This window comes from Nicotiana tabacum, chromosome 17 (genome assembly GCF_000715075.1).
Source record: "Nicotiana tabacum cultivar K326 chromosome 17, ASM71507v2, whole genome shotgun sequence".
Taxonomy (NCBI): domain Eukaryota; kingdom Viridiplantae; phylum Streptophyta; class Magnoliopsida; order Solanales; family Solanaceae; genus Nicotiana; species Nicotiana tabacum.
Genome location: NC_134096.1, coordinates 149,449,043 through 149,460,084, shown reverse-complemented (window position 1 = coordinate 149,460,084; position 11,042 = coordinate 149,449,043).

Genomic DNA, 11,042 nt, shown 5'->3' with positions numbered 1-11,042 from the left:
ACTCATTGTGTTTCTTTTATTTTGTTTTGAGGTTGTATTTTTTGCAAGAGACAAATGTCCCCTTAGCATGATTGCATATACACCAAATGCCTTCCTTACGCACCTCCCACCCCAATCTTAATACTTGTGTAAATATTTGCTAGTGCTAGAATATATAAACTCACTATATCGGTTGGACCCCTCTTATCTCATCTTTCTGTATTTTTATTTACGTTGATTTACTAATTAAATTGATTCGATGATTCGCCACTTCGATATTCCACTAAATCGGGGTACATCAATCGGGTTTAATTTTTTAGATAATAATATAACTCTAGTACATTTGGAAGGACTTATGGCAACTTTCCTCTTTTTTCCTTTAATCATTTGGAGCAGCCATTACCCTCTTTCTTTAACCACACTAACATTTGGTTTGGTATTTGACATGAGTCTCTTATATAAGTTGAATTGTATGATAGGATAGATGCGAGATTTTAAGAACTTCTAGTTGTAGAGAATTAGATCCAAACAAGACAAATATAAAGAACGCACCGTATATTAATCAACTTTAACTAGCTCAGAAGTATGCATAATTTGGTACCTATTAATTATCAAATTGAAACCTAAAATTTTTGAGTATTTAGTTACTCGATACGGTAGAAGTATCAAATACCATAACGAAATACGTACCAGCTCGATATTATGCCACTTTTTAACCTTTAGAAATCGTAATGCTTGGTATTTTATTTCTATCCAACTTGATTACTAAAGTCTAGAAGCCGAAGAAGAAGTGAAGAAGGAAGAGTTGTAATGAGGTACGGTAGTTATCTGGGGTCCACTACTAAAGCAAGGGGCACGTGGCATTCATAATTGTCGCCAATAATTATTAACGCCGTGACCCCCTTCATATTTAATTACCGGTAACGAACTTTTCTGTCTGCGTTTCACCGTCAAAGATGCCCCCATTCTGTTAGCGTCGGTGGGCTGAATATACACAATTGGAACTAGCATTTTTATTATATTTTATATTCCTTTCAACTAGTATCATAATTCGACATTTAATTTGCATAAGAACTGCTAAACACCTTCAAACGTGGAGTATTAAGTGTGTTTATGGTGTATAATCTAAGCGTAAACCTCACAAGATCAAGTTCCACACATAAATATTAGGACATTTTACAAGTGTCTCGCCCAAGGATGAATCACAAAAAAAAGTCGGTTAAAACACCGATATCAATCACCACTTTTATTCTCTTGGAATATTCTTTTTTCCTTTTTATTTACTACGTCTATAATATAGTGCATCCATGAAATTCTTTTTGTATGACAACCTATTTGTTCCTTTGCAGAGGTGTTTTTTGAGTATTGTTAAGAAACATATTAAGGAGTATATGTTAAATTTTGGTCGAACACTCGTGGTTTTGCCAAAAAGAAAAAAAAAATGAGAAAGGGGGGGGGATCTTCTCATCTTTGTGCAGACAACGTGGTTAGATTTGGTTGCTTTGACTTCTGCTCGAGTTGCTTTTTATTTATCATTAAAGGAGGAAGAGAAAAGTTGTGCCTTTTTTATGCTTTCTCTTTGCTACTTATTAGGCTTAATAATACTATTTTATAATTATGATTATTTATTACGAGTGGTCAAATTTTTTTTCCTGTCAAGTGGGTAAGAATTAACGGATAAAAAACATGCATAATTTGCCGGAATTTGTGACGTGATTACTTCCTTTCAGTAGGACGAATGACATAATTTCTTATTCATAAATCATTATGTCTTAATCTAATCCACAAATTACAATATTATCAAATTCCTTAATTAACTCATTAGAAAGAGTAGCATCTGTATGTCTCAATTATTACTCTCCGACCGTGGCGCAACCCGTTATTACTGTATGTTTTAACGGTAAAACAAGAATAAGAAGAGCTACTACTTGTGACATTCCAACGGTTATGTTTTTAACCTTTTATTATTGCCAATCTAACGGTTGATTAATAGAATATTTTTTTTTTTTGACATCTTCAATGATTTATAGTTGGTGTTGGAAAAAAGAAGATTTATAGTTGGTGTTATCCACCTCCCGCATTCATCGCTTGAACGTTAATTAGTTAGATCTTTGTGTTAAAAAAATTATATACAATAATTTTGGTTTTTGCTTACTTTGACATATATAGCAAGTGTTTTAAGCGATTCCAGGATCTAAGAGTTGATGATTTAACCAAAAAGCATATAGTTAAGTTAAACTAAGTTGGTCATCTGAACTTATTTTCTGATTTTGATTTATAAACATTTTTTAATTTATTCGTTAAGCGTATAAATAATGTTAAAATAGTATTTTAAAGCTAATTTGACTAGCGTATAAACTTACTTAACAAACACCCTCAACTTATATTCACTTATTTTGATAACTTTAATCGGTTTTGATGATGTAAGCCATATATATAGACCTGTTTATCTACTTAATTGTACATCAATTAATTATTTAAGAATCAAAAGTTCGTTGGTGTTAGGTAACATAAACACATGCATAAGCAAATTAGCTAGCAAATTAAATAGGTGTTTACTCGTAAAACGACACAGTTGAATTTATACGTGATTTATAAACAAATGAATTATTTTGATCCTAAAATAATAAATGAATTACAAAAATGTAAGGCTTAACGTTAAAATTGAAATAAGACGATAGAGATCTTGAACCCGGGAACAGAGCTTCCGGAGGCAGTAAGAACAATATAAAAAAGCAAGAAAGTGAAATGTTATTGAGCTTTGAACAAGTCTAATGTATGCTTGTCAGAAAATTCGTGTCCCTTACAATGATGGTAGAGCTCACTATTTATAATTGTACCTAGGGAACAAGGTCCTAGAATCAAACCCCCCTTAAATGACAATTATGAGAGCCATTGAAGAATGCGTAACGGTAGGGGTAATAAATGCCTTATTTTCTGTAACAGACCGTGCACTTAATACAATAGAATATACTTTATTAAATTCTACCAGTGGTAGGCATTTACTTCACCTTTTTGAATATCATTCTCTCCGATAACAAGCGAGATCATTGCCCTCGGGCCCGATTGCCTTCCGTCTTCGGCTCCATGTGTCACTTTCTCATGCGAACATTAAATATGAACATATTTTACCCCATACAGATAGCCCCCCCTGCTTTCTGGTTGCATCACTTGGTGTCACCGGTGAGTTGGTAGAGATACCTTTTTTGACGGAAAATTCTCTGACGCCCTCTAAAAAATTTCTAACGGTTGATTAGACGCACGTTTCTTCGCATTTAATGCCCCGAACACGCGTCATCCCACGATTTTGCATCACTTTTGTCGTTTATCGAGATAATTATGGCCACGATTTTAGCCGCCTATTCCTTTACTTATACGCATCAAACTTCTTCATTTACACTTCATAATTCTCCAAAATTTCTCAAACTCTCTTTACTCAACTCATACTTTATTTTCAACATTTATTTAACCTTCTTCTTCAAAGAAACCCTTCCTTCCTCTCTGATAATAATGGCTTCTTCTTCCAGAAACACTAATTCTTCAAAAAATAATGGTAAAACTAATGATGCTTCTCCTCCTACGGTGAGCACCATCATCCCAAGAATTCTTGTCACAACTAAAGACTTCGAAGAGAAATATCCTTAAGCTAACCCTTGTATGTGGGTTGTTGGCGTGTACCCTTCTTCCATCCGTTCTTCCAGTATTCCTACTGAAAATGAAGACTGACATTACCAAGATTTAAACATTATCGCTCCTGATCTGGTGGAGTGGAAAACCTTACCCAATAAGGCTTTCACGTATTTTTATAAGTATCCCTTCACTTTGGGGTCGTTCTCTTTGAGTGGGGAGCTTGACTCCGTTATTATGGAGTTCTGTATCCGTTACTAGGTATGCCTGGCACAAGTAAGTCTTTTTGTGTGGAGGATAATCTCTTGTCTTCGGTGTCTATGCCAGGAGACGGGAGAGAAGCTAACCCTAGCCCGATTAATAAGCCTTTATTCCCCCAAGAATTTTCGCATGGCAATGATAAATTTCAGCAAACATGGCCATCATGCTCTGCTAGCTAACATTGATGATGACAACGACCGTGGGTGGATGGAATGATTCATTGCAGCTTCCACCGGGGACATCATTCCGGCCACGACTTTATCCTTTCCGGAATTGTTGAACCGCACTCGTAAGTTCATTGTTTGTTTCTTCTTCTAGCTAAATATCATCCCATGCTGTTACCGATTCCTCTTCTTTCACTTGTTTCAGCAACTCGGTGGGTTCCATCGAGGGTCAAAGGCTTGGACCAGTAGGTCCAAAAGATTTTGGATGTTACTATGCCCGAGATCCGTACGTGAGAAGAACTAGCCCTTAAATATGGGTGGAAGGCCAAAAATCATGATAGGTTAAACTCATCTTATTTTTCCCTTTCATATCAGAAAGCTAATTAATCTCTTTCTCTTCTTGAATTCAGGTCTACCGCATGGTTCAGTTGTTGTCCCCGAGGAGGACATTTTGGCTAATCTTGCTGATATGATGAGGCTGCTGTAGGAGGATTTTACCCCAACATGTGTCTTCGGGCTTGCTTCTGGTGCAAGTGCTTCTTCTCAGAGTCCCCGGCCGGAGAACAAGCAACCAAAAAGTTGACGTTCCTCCACAGCCTCGGGAAAAAATAAAAAGGCAAAGAATGCAACGCCTAAGCCATCCCCGAATGTTGTGGGGATGAGCTCCACACGTGAGTCGGTCCCAAAATCCGTGGTGATCGACGATGATAGAGGAGCCAGTGATGAGGGGGCTTCTCTACATAGAAGACAATGACCTTCATCAGCTCAACAGAATGATCAATCTATTAAGCTAGTTACACCAACCGTAGACGATGCCCCGACACTCTGAGGGAGTTCAATATGGTAGAAGATGTTAAATCACGCTTCCCAGTCCCAGTTGTCGTGCCTGATATTGTGAGGTTGAGTACCGGATCCCTTTCGTCTTCGGTTGACGAGCAACCAATAACCAGCACTACATTTGTCGCAGCTGCTTCTCATCCTACAACGCCATTTGCTTCGTCTCTCTCTCTCTCTCTTTTCCAACTCTACCTTCGCCACCAGCAACTACTACATCATCTCCACCACCCGAGAGGAGGATGTCCCTCTTCCCCAGTCCATAGTTCATGGGAATTTTGGGCAAAATTATGTTGTCCCCTCCGAAGATCCCCAAAGAAGAAGGAGTGTCACCCTCTCGATCTCTAACGGATGCCATCTGTTATCCTGGTCGGTAGAGCTTGCTAACTATCTAAAGCCTTTGGCTTTCGAAAAAGATAGGGATAAGATACAAACTCTCTCGGGAGAGTGTTTGTTGAATAATGCCATGCACAGCGCAGCGACGGTATAGCCTTTGTTTTCTCTGTCGTTTCTTCTATCTTTGTTATGACATGGTTTTGAATTTATATTTTTATTTTGCAGGCCAACTTTCTTGCTTCCGAGGGTCTTTAAAGGCTGATTCGTTATAAGGAGGAACTTACCTCCGAGCGGGATCGACTTTTGGCCGAGCAAGACCAAACTGCTACTCGCCTCTCAGAATTAGAAGTATGAGCTATTGAGGGTGTGAGTTGGAGGCTTAGTTGCAGCAAAGCGAGCAAGAAGTTATGACTCTTAACCAGGAGATCGCCTCGTTAAGGGCACAATTTGAAGAAACTAAGGTCAAATGGGTTGAGGTCCATAATGTCATTCTTGCTACATCCGATCGCAAGGTTGCCACTCCAGAAAAATTGAATAATTTGGAGGTAGCCTTAAACTCCAAAACTGAAGAGGTTACTGCCACCGAGGCAAAGTATTCCTGGTTAGAGGAGAAGCATAAGAATACCATTGAGCATAATAGAGTTTTCAGCTCCACTGTCCGCGAGCTTAATGTTAACCTTTGGTCCACCAGATCCGTGTGGGATAATCTTTCTGTCGAGGTCGACCGTCTTAAAGAAGAACTCCAGCGTCGAGCGACTTCCCTCATTGTTGAAAAAAACATATGTTATGTATAGCATGAGGAGAAAAACCTTGGAAGAGGCCAAAGCGGGTGTCATTGACTTTGATGTTGAAATCGTTAGGTCTCGTGAGCTGGAGTCAGCTGCAAAAAGGGATCTTCCAGTCCGGCCTGATGCTACCGACTCTTCTGGTCCCAGTTCTGAGTTCTCGGGAACTAAAGAATAAGCGGAAGGTGATAATTCTGAAGGCCAAAATATTGAGCCGACGGTGGATCCACCCACTTCTCCTGGGGTGTAGGTGCTTCTCTTCCTCCGGGTTCCGGAGATGCAGTAGCTTAGTTTTTGCTTTCTTTTCTTTTTCATACTTTTATATTTGTGCTACTTGGAATGCTTGCTGTGAACAGAAGTACTTTTTCATTTAAGTATCATGCAAATTTTTTTCTTTGCACACTTTAAGTATTCGCGCAACTCTTTGCGTACTTTTCGTTTAAGTATTTGTGGAAGTCTTTGCGTACTTTTCGTTTAAGTATTTGTGGAAGTCTTTGCGTACTTTTTGTTTAAGTATTTGCAAAAGTCTTTGCGTACTTTTCGTTTAAGTATTTGCGCAAGTTTTACTCTTTGTGGCAAATTGTTCAATGCTTCGGGTGCATTTTTCCCCGGGAGCATTTGAATTCCGGGCATAAGTTTTTCCAAAATCATCCCTTTAATGTGAGGGTTTTATAAGAGAGGGACATCTTATGTTTACGATGCTCTTGAATAGGACGTCTCCTATTCATTACAGCACTAGCATTTGAAGTACTTGTTTAACTTTCAAATGATAAAATCAATTCATAGTTCAGACAAAAAACAAGATAGAAATAAAAGGACTTTATTTTATTTCTTCTATTTTTAAAAGTACATAAGCATTCGTTGTGCTAAAAAGAAATTGCCATTTCTTGTAGCTAACTTGTACAACTTGTTTCTACAGGGCTGGTCGCGTAGTCCCCGGTCCTGATGGTACAACTATGTTTTTGGGTTTCGTATTCTCGTCAATGTGACAATCATTGTTGCCGTATCCTCATATCATTCCCCCTCAGTGCTCGAATGCGAAAAATGCGAATTTGAACACTGGAAGTTTTACACCTTCGAGGATTCCACTAGTGAATTGCTAGATAATCTTCAGCTCGATAGCGAACTTCACTTCCAATTAGGAATTTATGTTATCGAGCCAAAGATTATCTAACAATCCCCCAGTGGCTTGCACTTGTGAACGGTCGGGTAATCTCTGTTCGACAATAATCTTTACTTCCCGGTAGGAACTTTTGAGCAAAAGGCTATCTAATTGCTCCGTAGTGGTTCTTTGCTTGTGTGCATTGTCATTTGAAGGTCTTATTATTGTTGCTAAAGTTTCCTTTGTAGTATGCTTTCCGTTGTTGCCTCGTTAAAAACCTTTCCAGGAAAAACTCAATTGGGATAAAAGCTGGACGAAGGGAAAAAAGAGTGCAACACATACTTTCAGTACAGGCGAGGCTCATCAACAATAATATCTCTTGAGGTGTGCCACATTCTAGTTTCTTGGCAACTTTTCTCCATCTTGATTTTCTAACTCGTATGACCCTTTCCAGGTGACAGTTGAAACCCGGTAGGGGCCTTCCCACATTGGACCTTGCTTCCCTGTATTGAGCTCCCGGGTGTTCTGAGTTACTTTCCTTAAAACCAAGTCTCCTACTTTGAAATAACGGAGGTTGGATATTCGATTGTAATATCTCTTTATTCTCTGCTTTTGGGCTACCATCCTTATATGCGCCAAGACCCTGCGTTCATCGAGCAACTCCAAATTGACTAACATTGCTTTATTGTTTACTTCTTCGTTTACCCAAAAATATCTCAGAGTGGGCTCACCTACTTCTACTGGGATCAGAGCTTCTGCCCCGTACACAAAAGAGAAAGGAGTCTCTCCCGTGCTCAATTTGGCCATTGTTCGGTATGCCCATAGTACACCTGGTAGCTTTTCGGGCCATTTACCTTTAGCCGCTTCCAATCGTTTTTTGAGATTTTGTATTATCACCTTGTTTGTTGATTCTGCTTGACCATTTGCGCTCGGATGATAGGGTGATGATGTAATCCTTTTGATTTTCAAGTCTTCAAGGAACTTTTTGATCTATCCGCCTATAAATTGCGGCCCATTATCATAGGCTATATCTTTTAGTATCCCAAATTTGCAAATTATATTCTCCCACAAAAAATATACCACTTCGTGTTCGCCGATCTTCTTGTATGGACCTGCTTCAACCCACTTAGAAAAATAGTCAGTTAAAATCAAAAGAAATCCTACCTTACCGGGGGCCGGTGGCATTGGTCTGATGATATCCATTCCCTACTTCATGAACGACCATGGCATCAAAACTGAGTGCAATGGCTCTGCCGATTGATGTACCAACAGTGCGTAGCGTTGACATTTATCACATTTTTGAACGTAAGCTTTAGCGTCTTGTTCTATTCGGGGCTAATAGTATCCTGCCCTAATTAATTTTAATAGTAAGGAATCTGTGCCTGAGTGATTTCCCCAGATCCCTTAGTAGACTTCTCGCATAACATAATTAGCTTCAGAGGCTCCCAATTTTTGTGCGGTCTGCACTTCACAAAGGCTCCGGACTTGGTCTTTTTGCATACTCATATTCTTTGACGCTTAAGCTCAATTTTGCGGCTGCACAATTCATATGTGGTTCGCACAATTCATGTGTGGTTCGCATAATTCCACTTGCGGCCTCACATCTGAGACCCAACAAATGTCAACTCTCTTATGACAGAGAATTGGCTGATGTGCGGCCGTAACACGATTTCTGCGGTCCACACAATTAAATTGCGGTCGTATATTGGAGTCTCAAAGTAGGGACTCTCTGATGACAGCAATAGTGCATTTCTGGGCCACAATGGGAATTCTGCGTTCCACACATTTTACCTTGCGGTCGCAGATCCCTTCTTCACTAATGCTGCCCTAAAATCAATTTCTTCGGACCACACAAATTTAGATGCGGCTGCAAAATTCAAAAATTACAAACAATTCAGTTGTTTCATTCTAGGTTTTTTAATTTTCTGCACAATTTGACATGGAAACATCATAGAAGCATGAAAATATGTTAACCCAGTCCCCATATTGCATGTATTATTTAACTTATTACAAATTTAACCCCACACGGATACACAATTGAATTATAGTGACAAATGGCCTAAAAATCTACAAATTAAAAGAAAAATATTAACAAGAAATTGAAGCATACGAGATGAATAAGGGTAATGAGTGATTGATCAAGGATATTGTGTGTGTGGACAGATGAAATCACCAAGAAATTTCAATAGGACATTATTTCTATGCTCAGAGAGGGGAAAAATGTAACAAATGCCTATGTTCCTCTATTTATACGAGTTGGTTGGCTAAGGGAAAGAGGAGCGAGTGCGTCCGCATAATTTCATGTGCACAAGATTGCCCACCTTGAAATTTTTGTTCCAAATGTATTTTTCATGAAGATACTTTATCTTTTCTTTGTACAGGGACGAACTTACATAAGCATGGTACCAGAACTCATCCAATTTATTCAAATATGCTACCCTCAAGTAAGCGGCTATATCCCAATCAAGATTCAACTTCTTTAGAGCCCACATGGCCTTGTGCTCTAGTTCCGCCGGAAGATGACAAGCTTTTCCGAACACCAACCCGGTATGGTGACATCCCGATATGTGTTTTGTAAGACGTCTGATAAGCCCATAATGCATCATCAAGCTTCTTGGACCAATCCGTCCGATTAACATTCACCGTTTTGGACAAGATACTCTTTATCTCCAGGTTGAAAACTTTCACTTGCACACTAGCCTATGGGTGATAAGGAGTAGTGACTTTGTGTAACACCATACTTGCTAAGCAAGGTGTCGAAAGCCTTGTTGTAAAAATGTGACCCCCCATCGCTTATAATAGCACTTGGAGTACCAAACCGTGTGAAAATATTCTTCTTCAAGAAAACCACCATACTTCTCGCCTCATTGTTGGGTAAAGCAACAACCTCAACCCATTTGGACACATAATCAACTGCGACCAAGATGTAGGTGTTTTCACAAGATCTCACAAAAGGGCCCATAAAGTCAATACCCCACACATCGAAAATATCAATCTCCAAGATGGTTGTGAGAGGTATTTCATTCTTCTTTGAGATTCCACCGGCCCATTGACATTTATCACATCTTTTTACTAGCTCACTTGAATCCTTGTAAAGAGTGGGCCAATAGAACCCGCAACTAAGCACTTTGGCCGCCGTTCTTGCGCCACCATGATGACCACCATATGGCGAAAAATGACAAGCCCCGAGAATTTCACCTTGCTCTTCTTTTGGTACACATCTTCTAATCACCCCATCCGTACAAATCCAGGAAAGGTATGGTTCATCCCAAAAATAATCTTGACAATTCCATTTGAGCTTTTTATTTTGGTTTGAAGAGAACCCATACATAATGATTCCACACAAGAAAATTTGCTAGATTTGCGAACCATGGCATCTCTTTCATTGAAATAGCCAATAGTTGCTCATCGGGGAAAGAGTCATTGATTTCGAGGTCATCACGCGGCCTCTCCTCCTCCTCCAAACGAGACAAGTGGTTCACTACTTGGTTTTCACTCCCTTTTCTATCTTGGATGTCAATATCAAACTTTTGCAACAAAAGCACCCATCTCATCAACTGAGCTTTGGAGTCCTTCTTGCTCATAAGATAACGAAGCGCCGCATGATCCATGTAGACAATGACTTTTGCACCCATCAAGTACGGGCAGAACTTCTCAATTACAAACACAATGGCAATGAGCTCTTTCTCCATAACGGTATAGTTGACTTGGGCACTATTCATGGTCTTACTAGCATAGTAGACCAGATGAAATTTTTTGTTGATGTGTTTCCCCAAAATAGCCCCAACCGCTACGTCACTTGCATCATATATGAGTTCAAAAGGGACACTCTAATTTGGAGCGATGATGATGGGAGTAGTTGTCAACTTGAACTTCAACAATTCAAAAGTTATCATGGAATCATCATTGAAGTTGAACTTAGCATCCCTCTCAAGAAGCTTGCACAACGAGTTC